This window comes from Callospermophilus lateralis, chromosome 12 (assembly GCF_048772815.1).
Source record: "Callospermophilus lateralis isolate mCalLat2 chromosome 12, mCalLat2.hap1, whole genome shotgun sequence".
Taxonomy (NCBI): domain Eukaryota; kingdom Metazoa; phylum Chordata; class Mammalia; order Rodentia; family Sciuridae; genus Callospermophilus; species Callospermophilus lateralis.
The window spans coordinates 12522543-12535667 of record NC_135316.1 but is presented as its reverse complement, the minus strand read 5'-3'; the positions used below and the strand labels follow the sequence as shown (position 1 = coordinate 12535667).

General features: G+C 40.9%; 1 pseudogene; it reads right to left on the bottom strand.

Moving 5' to 3' along the window:
• Window positions 1–696: 696 nt before the first annotated feature.
• LOC143642364 (elongin-A pseudogene) lies at window positions 697–2918 on the bottom strand (annotated as a pseudogene).
• Between the last annotated feature and the right edge of the window lie 10207 nt (window positions 2919–13125).

Sequence of the window (13125 nt, the reverse complement as noted above, 5' to 3'; positions counted from 1 at the left end):
AGGCAAGACCGTACTGACATTCAGGGCAACAGAACAATAAGTAAGCAAAAGGTCCAAAGCAGGGTTTCTCCAGTGAGACTTTCCTGGTGACACTGATATCTGAGTTTTCTGAAATGCTCGTCATTCCTTTCAGCTATCCAGTACATGGCCATATCACAGAGCTTGGAGGTGGTTCATATCTTGGACACATAAACATGCACCTATTTAGAGATTGACAAGAATTCAGGAAGAAAACAGGAACTTCAGAAGATCGTAGGTGTTGCCCATCCTTAAGGCAACCGGCAGTACATTCATAAATTGCGCCGGTTGAATGCTGGGAAGCTTTTTACTAGACAGGACACATCTATTGATTCATTCTCTTTTCTTTCTATTTTTTTTTTTTTGCAATCTGGGGGCAATATTTATTAATTAAAACTATGTCTATTAGTTTACAAAGATGCTAATTAACAACAAAAGTATAATTGACCTTAAAATCCTCAGTGAGACTGAGGCTTCACATCGTCTTCAGAATTATGAAGTGTGCTCCAGGCAGGGCACAGGTAGGTGTGCAGGGATGCACCTGCGACCATGCAGGATTCCAAGGCCAAGAGGCTCCACAAAGTAAGCTTCTGGGCTCCCCTGGAAGTCCTACTCTCTATCCCCCATTGTCCCTGTATTCTTGCCCCCCAAATTCCATCTCCAAAGTAAGTGCTTGGTTTATTGTCGAGAGAATCTGTTCTTGAAAGCTTTAATAGTCTTGGCCATCATTGGTGCGATTTTCTTCAAAGCTGGTTTCCTAGGATCACAGGAGATGGTACTACTGACCACTGGCACCAAGTGGGCACTGCTGGTGCTGGGGCCATCATAGGCTGGCTGCTCAGAGCTGGGGTTCAAGCTGTTGCTGCTGGCAGGAATGTGGCTGCTTCCTGTGCTATATGGGGCTGGCTTAATCTTGACTTTCTCAGGGATAGCTGCTTCTCCTGTTCCAAACTTCTCTTGCTTCCAGAGGACATCTCTAGGTGGCTTGGTCACAGAGTTGACAAAGGTCATCTTTGCTCACCCGCCTTTGGGCTTATTGGCATTTGCACATTGGATGTTCTTTGTTAGCACTCGTAGCTGCTGCTTCCGGGCATTCTGAAGCCGCAGGTACATCCTCCTGCCAGGACTCATAGTCTTCTGGTCTTTCTTCTTTAAAGTCACGGTGACAATGAACTTTCCATAATTGATCAGTGTCTTCAATTAATACGTGATTGTATTCCTCTATGTGATATAGCTGATCAGGTGTACACCTCTCAAAAACAGGTTCAAGAATAGAAAACGGTACTCTTCCCACTTCAAAGATGGAATCGATGTTGTTTTTAAGTACAAGATGCACTGCTAGTACAAGGTCATCATTTTGGGGAGATAGGCACACTTGGAACCGGAATACACCTACATCTTGGAATTCATTCTGTGTCCAGTGAATCCAGCTTCTTCTTCTTCCTGGGGTGAATAGAATGCTTTTCTCTTTGGCTGGAAGGGGGGCATCACTTCAAGGGAAGAAAGTGGACGGTAATTGCTCTGGATGGTGGGTAAGGGGAGGTCTGGCAATACTGGCAGTGCATCAGTAGGGACCTTTCTCATCCTGGTTGAGTCGGTTGCAGCCAGCTGCAGCTTCTCTGACCTGCTCGCATTCCCTTTGGGTGATTTCTGAACTGAGTTTAAGTTTTTACTAGTGCTTTTGGAATCACTTTTTTAATGTCCTTTGTCTCCAAGTGCCGTGGCTAGAGTTTTCAAAATCTTCTACTTTTTCTTCTGGGGCTGGTCATAGCTGAGGTATGATTCAAATGACATGGTGGGCTGCTCTAATTCATCCTCCACGTCTGCCTCCTCTGCCTTAGGGGGTGAGCCCAGTGACTTTCTATCCAAATTAGAAGTCTTTACTTTCCCTTCTTCAGCCTTCATATTGTTAGAAACCTTCTCTTTTGTTCTAAGCAACAGGTCTCCAGCCCCTCTTCCTATGTCTGCACTGTCCACGCGTTGCTTGCTTATGTCTGATTTGGTTTTTGCAGCATCCTTGTGCTTTGGCTTTTTAAGGTGCTTGTCTGAAGCAACCTCTGAGGGTAAAAACTTTCTTTTGAGGCTGCTTCCTTCTCTTTCTTTCTCTTTCTTGGCAGCACTAGAAGGTGGTCTCTCCTTGGCACTATCCCCTTGGAGTGGCCTTCAGGTCTCCTCTTTTGAGAGGGACTTGTGTGGCTTCTCTCTGCCCATAGCAGAGGCCTTATCATCACCCTTTGTATCAATAGGGCATTTTTTTCTTGTGGCAAGATCTGTGTTCCTTGTTTTGGTTCAAGATCCCCTTTCCCTGGGGTTCTCCCAGGTGATGTTCTTGACTAACTTCCAGTCTGACATGAAAGGCATTACTGAGGCATTTTCCAGGTTTCTGGTGTGAAACAATGGACTCATGGTCCTTCTCTGGTGACCTGTAATGGTCTGTGTACATCTGATGAGGACTCACACAGAATGGAGGGGACTGGACATGCTCATAGTCAGAAGATTCGGGGTCTCATGAGTATGTAGGTGACACCCTATGACACCTCTTCCTCTCATCTCTCCTCTCATGACTGTGAGACACTTTGTGAGGTTGTTCACATTCTGAGAGTTTTCTGTGTTTCTTCTGTCTGTGCTCGGGACTATAGGATCGGCTGCCTGACGCCTTGCTGTTTTCTTGGTAGTACCCTTCCATCACCTCCTCCCTCTGAACCGCATCCAGAGGGTGCTTTCGGGAATTGCTTTTCTCAAAGTCCTGTTCATCAGCCTCATTGTTTCACAAGGATATCTACTGTAATAGGCAAGGTGGAGAGTTTCTTCAAATATTTCAATAGCATCTTGGGGTCCGGGTTCGTAGCCAGGCGTGCATGCAGCTTCTCCACAACTTGGAGTGCCGACTCCACCACCATCGCTGTCACTGGCGTGACCTCCTCATTATCTTTTCTAATGTCAACAACCACGGACACAGTGGGATACACAGACATAGAAACACTCTCCTTTTCAAACGACTTACTAGAAACAATCCACTCCAAAACAAACAAACTGCCTTTCCTACCTATTCTCAGAACATGGGACAAAACCACAAACTCTAACCCACACCAACAAAGGCACCTCCTTCACCCAATTAGGTCTGTGACTATCCGGAGTGTCCTCTGACTAGTGGGCCATACTATTTTACCCCAAAATGCACTGTCTCCTTGGCCAACTCTTTGAAGTTGTCAGAAGCCAGCAGTGAGTCACTCACTGCTATTTCAGGAAAGGCCCCTCTTCAGAGCTATCCTGGCATTTGGCCATCCTCACATCAGTAGGTACCAAGAAAGACTGACTCTGTCCTTGGTAAATACAAACAAGTGAGCCCACTGGGATTGGGACTGGGACTGGCTCTTGGTGCCTGGCTTCTTGGATCCCAAGTTCAGAGAGTTCCGTCACCAATGAAGTTAGGTAGGTCACTTTCTTCAGGAATTGAATGAAGTCACTGCCTTGGCAACCACTTTGTCCTAACAGTTGCTTCCAAGGGTGCCATGAGATGGAGGCTGCCCCAACTTCCTGTGACACTTTCACAAGTTCGAATGGTATATCAACCATTAGCACCCAGGAACAGCTCTCCACACAAGCCTGGTTTGGTCCATCTTCTATACAATAAGACGAGAGAGGCTGAATCAGACACATCCCTTCATCCTGACCAGGTTGTTTGCCATGGAAGATGACTTTTGCTCTCTCAGGTCCTTCATAGCTGCCTACATCTTCTCCAGGGATCATTTCTGCATGGACCTTTGATGTTCTCAGCAGGTGGAAGATCCCCTACCATCCTGTATTGTAAGACCAAATCTGTCCCTGCTCTTCTGTAAAGTTAGATTGAGAAAACAGTGTATGTTTAGGTTTAATAGCACATTCGATTTGGGTTAGGAATGATTCTGCTGGATGAATAATTATAATGGGAACCTGTGATATTTTAAGAATATAGACATGAAATATAAGTATGAAAACAGAAATCTAGGAAAGATTTGAATCCCAGAACGGCATTGGGCCCTTGTTTGGGATACTTAGCTTGAATTATGTTCTGCACCAAGGTCTCAGATAAATCGATATACAATGGCATAGAACCCTGTAACTCGGATGATTGAATGTAGAAGAGAACATCCAGTCAAAAAGGGTTAGTCCGTAGGATTAGAAGATAGGCAGTAGGTTTATGAAGAATAGTGAGTCTATGAGTTGGAGAAAAAAAGTTCTTCAGCAATAGGGTTTCGGTTAGAGTGTGAATGTAAATGTCAGCACATGTGAAGTGTCAGTCACAATGATGAACTTGTGAAAATATGTAGGAAAGCAGACATCAATAGAGACATTAGGAAATCAAGCAAAGTATAAAGTGAGTGATAGGATTAGACATTTTCAAAAGGGTTGATGTTGAATATATAATACTAGAAAGAAACAAGTATGTAGTCACCAATAGGATTTACATGGAGAGCATTAGGCAACCTGAACATGGATGTTTTAGTAATCCATGCTCACTTTCCATAAAGGCTTTGGTGCAATCATAAGTGTGACCTTTGCATTTTGTGTCCAGAATATTACTGTGATAAAATGCATATGTAGATCAGGTGACATGAGTATTTTTTCCACCATTATGGGGAGCAATATTTTGAAAACCTATAAATTAGTATTGGGCATACAAATCGTTGTACACTCTGTTGATGAATATAGAGATGATGCATGAATAGACCATATTGTGAATAAATTATATAACTATTTCCAACTTTAAATAATGAATTGAATTGATATCTGAAAATATATAGGAAATCTTCTATTGATATACATACATTAATTCCAACCAGTTATATATCTAATGGTAATATTAGGGTTAGGGTTTATCATGAATAGTGTGTGAGTTTTGCTTAAAAAATGATTATGGAATCGAAAATAATGTGTTCAGAAAGAAGTCTAGTGAAAAGACCATAAAGAAGCAGGGAGGAATGCATGTGTTCTTAAGGAGGAAGTGATTGAAAGTGATCCAAATGCCTATACATTTGTGTACTTCTGGATGAAAAGATATATCCTATGATGTCCATCAAGTGAAGAAATAGTAATGTACCAATGTTGAATAAAAATGATCTTCAAAGTACACATCATGTCTCATAGGAATATACTTGCATTGATGTTAAACTGGGGCAGTTACTGTAGAAATATTAGGATTTGTAAGCACCATTCACTGAAGTTAGTTTTCAGTACTAGGAAAAATAGGTATTTCAGGTGGTTGAATATTTCTGAGAATAATCTTGTGAAAAGTTGATTATAAATCCACATACCATGAACATGAATGATTTTAGGGAGTGTTTAATAAGATACATATATGTCATATATTGAAAAATCTTGAGAATATATATATATATATATATATATATATATATATATATATCTCATGGAGAAATATTACAATGAAAATTTGACAAGATTTATAACACATACCCTTGATACAGCAGAAGGCAAATCCAAGTATACACCATGCCTCCTATGAAAGGCCTGTATTTCTATTCTGTTAGGTGTCTTTTTATGCATCATATTAGGATTAGTAGTCAGAGTTTAGTAGGGTATGAGTTAGTGTCAGGGATCAGTATTTTAATTGGAAAATAGGAAAATGAATCTAATGTGTATGCAAATATGTGCTACACTAAAATCTTGCCACTCTCATCAGAACAATTCCTTGCAATTAACTTCGCTCCAAATAAGACACAATTAGTGGAGAGAAGTTTGAAAACCTGTGATTACATATGTGGAACTGAAAATGCTCAGGATTTCACAACATTGGATAAAGTAGAACAGTTTCCCAAAGTAAGGGAGAGGTTAAACACTCCAAAAACATGGAGCTCTGCTGGCCTAAAGACTTCTTGAGAAACTGCCTCTGAAGTTGGGCACATGAAATATATATATTGTTGTCAGGAGATTTTGCTTCATTTGTAGTGACACCATCAAGTCTGCGTCTGCATTTATGTGACCTGGATGAAATAGTTCTTTGTTTTCTAATGAACATGAGTAAGCAGTTCTGAATTCTCTCTTTGTAGGTAAACTGTGGCCACTGGGAGTTAAGTGTCTCCCCGTGTGGTCTGTGAAGCCATTTGGTCATCCTCCATTTTCATGGTGTTTCTTACTGCTGCACTGGGATTTTGGTATTGGCTTAATGAAATACAAGGAGTTCAACTGGGACACAATGCTGGAGGGAGTTCTGTCACGTGTGGTTGTTCAGGGTCTTCAGGAGAATGTTCAAACACGGGTCTATCCCACATAGTTTCCCCCTTGACTATAGCAACCGGATTCTGAACATTGCCCTGAAACCTCTCAATATAACAAGATGTTTTTACATATAAGGGTCTGATGGCGGTACTATGTCAGTCACAAGATATTTGAAAGCCAATGGCAGATCCACATGGCCCCAACACAGATGTTTATTCACAAACCTATAGTCCACTACTCTATGCCCACTACTCAGCAGGCTCCAACTTACTGCAATCTCTGTTCTACACCATTTTCATAAAACCCAGTCAATCAAGGCACTGTCTGGTACACTCATGATCAGCAACAGGACATTCAAATGTTCTCCAGTGCCACCTGGTCATGGGAATTTCAAAAGTTTCATGGTATTTTTCTAGCCATTTTTCAAGGATGAAGTTGGAGGCACTGTGGGTTTCAATTCATTCAGGAACCATTAAATGGTGAGTAAGCTCATTTCAATGAAAGCTCTGGAGAACTCTCACAGGCAAGTCTTCCAAATGATTGGCAAAAATGTCACATGAAGCCAGGCCCATTGAGGTCTACAATGTGAGGTCCATGTGTGTTTTGAGTCTCAACTATGGCTGCCAAGTCTTTCAGAAAAAAAAAATGTGATATCCTGGCTGAGATTCTCAGTGCTCTGTGGAAAGCTACCCTGGTCCTAGATCTCAGTTTCCAAGGGCGAATCTCATTCGTGGCCTCCTATAATCCCAACACAATTCATGGCAATATTTCTCTGAGGTCAGTTCCAGAACTCAGTCTCTAAGGGGAATCACGCAGAGTTCAAGCCCTGGTGGACCCAATCCTCTCTTCCAACCGCCACACAAATGACCACAATTAAAACCAAAACACTCCTACATGGCCCTCATCTTTTTCCATAAAGACACTCATCATAACATCTGGATGGAGGTTTCCATGAAGGGCACAGCCCAAGACAGTGTCCAAAATAAACTCCCTTGCCCCTCATTTGCCTAAAGTCAGTTTGGCTTGGACACCCTTCTTGTGAACCAGGAGTGATGTGTAATGGTAACTGAAATTGAAATTAAAGTGTAAAAATTAGAGTGTAAAAGACCGGGTGTTGTAAAGTTTCTAAGCTGCAAGGCCTGAGTTAAAATATAAATGTCCAGGTATTGTTAAGTTCCGATGCTACATGCAAAACCTGAAATTCCTGTAGCTTTTAGGACAATTCCCGGACTGCCCAGTAAATATTCCCCGTGACCGCCTGGTTGTTTAATAATCTAGCACCCTGTGTGGCCTGGCACATAGGCATTGCAGGGCCTAAACCAATTAGTTTGAATGTTTACCCCGCTTTAGAACTGACGTATCACTCCCGCCTGACCTGTTCCCGCCAATGAATGAACTAATCATGTTTAGAAATTGTTGTTTTATTTTCCCATGGTATATGATGATTTGTTAAAGGAGACTGTGATATATGTAAAATCCAGCTCTTCCCAAAAAGTGTACTTAAGCACTCCTCAACCCCTGCTTGGGGCTCTGGGCTGCTCTCCCTTCTTGAGTGAGCATGGAGCCCCAGCATGCTGGATTGGATCCTCAATAAACGCCTTTTGCAGTTGCATGAACAGCGGTCTCTTGGTGGTCTCTTCCTCCGACGTTCGCTAGACCCTTACCTTTGGTGCATTGGCTGGGAATTGCGCAGTGCCGAACAAGGAGACCCCCACGGACCCCTCTGGCGGTAAGTAAGGAGCCTCTTTCCATTTTTCCTTGTGATTGCTCAGAGCTTTTTGTTCAGGTTTGGTTTTTCGGTTTTCGATTGAGGTTGGCAGAGTGGCTGGCAACGGAGAGCGTAAGTTCCCCCTGGCGGTGTTGGAAAAACGTGTTCTAAAGCCACAGGCCACGTCCTTGCAAGGGACGCCTTAGAGGACTCGGGGAAGGATGGATGTGCCCTCATTAGGTGAGGAGGAACGGAAGTGCCCTCGTTAGGTGAGGAGGGACGGATGAGCCCTCATTCGGTGACTCTGCTGCCTACCCATCAGGTATTGCCGGCTACTTTTTTCTCTGAGGTTGAATTCAATGTCTGCCTTTGTGGTCTAACCCATCAGGTTTTTCCAGTTTCTAGGTTCTAATCTTTACTTCTGAACTCGTGTTAAATGTTAACTGTGTGTCCCTGTTTGTGTCACGTTTGTATTGACCTTGTCTCTGTTTGAGTAACTCTCACAATGGGACAAAGCCATTCCATGCCTCTGTCCTTGAAATCTTTCCTGGTCCCTGCCTCCAATCCGACCCCTTTGCCCACGATCCTATCACTCAAACCTTCTGCTCCTCCCCCTCTTCCCTCCATTCTCCCTGACTCACAGGATTGTAGATCTTGGGGTTGTGAACAAACAGGAGCTGCATGATGATCTTTGTCTTTTTTTCTGTGTTTTTGTTACATGTGATGGCATTGTTTGGACCGATGCAGAGTCCCGAGTTCCAAACTGCCTTACATGTGTGGAAGTAACTTTAGCTACATTTTAACCTAATGCTTCTCTTGTGAGGGACCAAAAGTCAAGAGAAACGCCAGCTTTTCTGTTCTCACCATTTACACCTCTCTTAGCTGTGTTTTAAAGAACTTTGATAATCTTTACTCCCCTTTGTTAAGCGAGATTAGGGAAGCAGTGTTTTATATTCTTCCCGGAGTTGGCTTGATCACGCCCACTGCTGAGGGAAATGCCTGGGGTCTAAGAACATTGATATCTCGATTAAAATTTACTCAAAACCCTGTCCTCATTATTAAATTTGCATTAATTGGCTTTGGGGATAGGATCCAAAACCTCAGACATACATTTTGACACCCCACTGGGGACTTTAAATCAACCCCACTCTGCCCTCTTGGGGAAGCCTAGCACTCAATACAACTGCAAGCAGAGGATGGACTTTTTGGGAGCTGACTACTGAAAAGTTGGGAGATATAGAATGTGCCTGGTGCCTGGGGTCAAACCAAAACAGAGAAACTAATCCTGTAAGTAAATGGTGAGGCTAAGGGACTCCGAGCAGCTGCCCGAGCCATTTTGCTGTGGGGAACTCCCTTATTCCTTACCTGCACTTTAAGGATTACTCCACCTCGGTTTACTTAACAAAAGGGACAATGAATGCAGTAATATGTTGATATTATAGATTGTTTCTAGGGATGATCTTGACTGAATCTGTATCTAAAAATGATTTTTTTAATTGTAACAATTTGGTATCTAAATTGGTTTCTAAAGCTTTGCCCTATCTTACAGTTAAAAGTTGGGTTTAAACAATTGTTTAGTTTGATTTCAGGTAGTTCCTGCTAGGAAATTTAAATACTTAAGATAAAAAAAATTAAGGAGTTTTAATTTTGAACTAGGTAGCCTGAGAAAATTTCACTAGATATACCAGTGCATTAACTAGGGCAAAGATAATAAATTATGATATGGTATCTGTTCCTGTCAGTGTGTCAGATTTTTTTAAAAAGGTGCTAAATTAAAACGTTGGTCTGGCTTATTGAAATGACATTAATTAGCAAGAGTCTTGGAAATTTTTAAAGCTTAATTTCAGATACACATGGTAGTGTGTGGTTCTTTTTAAATAAATTTCAGCCAATTTAATGTAACTTAATACTACTATAGAAACTTCAGAACAAAGAAAGTTGCTTAATGATCTTATAGAAACTGCTTCTGATGGTGGCTTTTATATTATCAAAAAATGATCCTATTTTCAGTTTTGGGTGAGCAAGTTTTTCTAGTGTAAAAAAATCTAAAGATATAAAATTTTGAGAAATGCAACTTAAACTTGCATCAATATTTTCAACATCCAAACCTGGAAATTATGACTTATAGCTAAAATGCCTTAGGCATGAGGTTTCTGCTCAGAATTCGAGCCTTTCCAGTTTTCCAGACCTCAGGCAGGACTTAAGTTGATATGCAAATAAACGGAGACTGAAGCTCTCAGCAGGAGACAGATAAAAAGGAGTAAAAGTGTTTTTTTTTTTTTACATGAACTCAAACTAGACCCAACCAAAAAGTACATTATATGTTATTTACTAATTATTGGCCAGTCATCTTTTTTAGGACTCTTGCTTTTTCTTAGATTCTGTATTTTTTTTCAACTGATGATCTTGATCCTGCAGACCCGTTAATGTTTTCTGATCAGTTCTATTTTTGATCAACTGTGGAGTTTTTAAACATTGCAATGGAGATTCACCTGAAAAAGCTACAAGGCCTTTACTATTGTGTTATGTGTTACATTTGTGTTATGTGTTGTATGTCGGTATGTCTGTATGTGTGTATGTCAATATATAATGCAGTGATAGGACAATTGACAGATGAGGAGCACTCATGAAAAATTTAAAAATGGATCCAAACATCTTTGATTCACGTGATTCAAATGGTTCAATTCAAATTGGGTAAACAGATAAAAATAAAGATGTCTTTAAAATTAGGCCTATAAGTTTTCTAGGTGTTCAAAAAGGCCCTAATAAAATGTTGATATCTATAAAATAATCTGCTTAAATTAAAAAATTTACATGTATTGTTTCAAAATGTGAACAGAAAGAGGTTAACAGAGGGAAAAGGGAAACTAAAAGATCCTAGATATAGATTTAATAGAGGGAAAATGTGTTTCTTGATAAGAGAGTCTATATGATTAAGTAATTAAAAGGGTTTCCGTAAATTATAAAAAAGGTTGTGTAAGTTGGTTATATGTGTAAGTTTTGAGCAAGTAATCATAAAAAATTACACAGCTGGTTAAACAAGTACTGTTTTAGAAAACTGTGCCATGTTATTTCTTTAAAAAGCTAAACTTGGTTAATACAAAAATACCAATGTAATTGTGGTGTTAATGTGTTCATATTTTCCAGGTATACAAGGCTGTAAGGTAGAAGTTTCAAAAAAGCATTGTATCAAGCTGGTGTTCTAAGGTTGTATGGTAATTCCAGGCTTAAAAGGAAAACATGTTGGAGATTTATGTATATCATTTGTGTTCTATAATTGTACTTGTTATCAATAATATATGTAAAGTTCCATGTTACTTTTTACACTAAGATACAATCTAAATGTATTTTTAAGTTAATGAGAGCAAAATCAGTGAAGGTTTTATTGTAAAACACAATGGTAATGCCCATTCCTTTCAATGTGAAACTGTTTTCTTCAGGCTTCACAAAGGGGTGGCCTGAGGAAAAGAATTTCCTGATATTCAGGGCAACACAACAATAGGTAATCAAAAGGCCCAAAGCAGGGTTTCTCCACTGAGACTTTACTGGTCACACTGATATCTGAATTTTCGGAGATCCTTGCCATTCCCTTCAGCTATCCAGTACATGGCTTGTCACAGAGCTTGGAAGGGGTACATATCTTGGACACAAAACCATGAGCCTATTCTGGAGAGTGGCCAGAATTCAGGAAGAATACAGGAACGTAGGAAGATCGTAGGTGTTGCCCATTGATAAGGCCAGCCACAGTCCATTCATAAATTGGGCAGGATGAATGATGGGATGTTTTCTCCGTGATAGGACACACCCATTGAGGCATTCTCTTTTCTAATGTATACAACCATGGACACAGTGGCATACACAGACATAGAAACACTCAGCTTGTCAAAGGACTAACTAGAAACAGTCCACTCCAAACCAAACAAACCTTTTTTCCTAACTATTCTCAGAACATGAGAAAAAACCACAAACCCACAACCACACCCACAAAGGAACCTCCTTTCCCCAAATAGGTCTGAAACTATCCAGAGTGTCCTCTGACTGGTGGGCCATACTATGTTCCCCAGAAATAGCCTGTCCTGTCTCAGATCTGATTTCCTTGGTCAACTCTGTGAAGTTGTCAGGAGGCAGCAGTGAGCCTCTACCTGCTTTCTCCGGAAGGGACCCTCTTCAGAACTTTCCTGGCATTTGGCCATCTTCACATAAGTAGGTACCACGAAAGACTGACTCTGTCCTTGGTAAATCCAAACAAGTGAGACCACTGGGACTGGGGCTGGGACTGGGGCTGGTTGCCTGGCTTCCTCAAACACAAATATGGAGAGTTCCATCAACAAGGAGGTGAGGTGAGGTCACTTCCTTCAGGAACTGAATGAGGTCACTGCCTTGGCAACCACTTTGTCCTAACATTTGCTTCCTAGGTTCTCATAATATGGAGGATGCCCCTACTTCCTGTGACACTTTCATAAAGTTAGAATGGTATAGAAACCATTGGCACCTGGGAACAGCTCTACACAGGCCTAGTTTGGTCAATCTACCATACATTAAGAAGGGAGAGGCTGATTCAGACGCATGCTTTTATCCTTACCAGGTTGTTTGCATGGAAGATGACTTTTTTCTGTCTGAGGTCTTTCATAGCTGCCTACACCTTCTCGAGGGATCATTTCTGCATGAAACTTTGAGGTTCTCAGCAGGTGGAAAATCCCCTACATTCCTATATTGTAAGACTAACTCTGTCCTTGCTTTTCTGTAAAGTTAGATTGACGGAACAGTGTTTAGTTAGGATTAATAACATGTTCGATTTGGGTTAGGATTCATTCTGCTGGATGAATAATGGTATTGGGAACCTGCAAAATTTATAAGAATATATAGGTAAAATATAAGTTTGAAAACAGAAATCTAGGTAAGATTTGAAGCCCAGAAAGGAATTGTGACCTTGATTGGGATAGTTAGCTTTGAATTACATTCTGCATTGAGGTCTGAGATAAATTGATATACAATGGAATAAAACACTGTACCTCAGATGATTGAATGTAGAAGAGAACATCCAGTCAAAAAGTTGTAGTCAGTAGGATTAGGAAGATAGTAAGATTAGGAAGAAGAGTGAGTCTAGGAGTTGGACAAAGAGTTCTTTACTAATTGGGTTTTGGTTAGAGAGTGAATGTAAATGTCAGCAAATGTGAAGAATC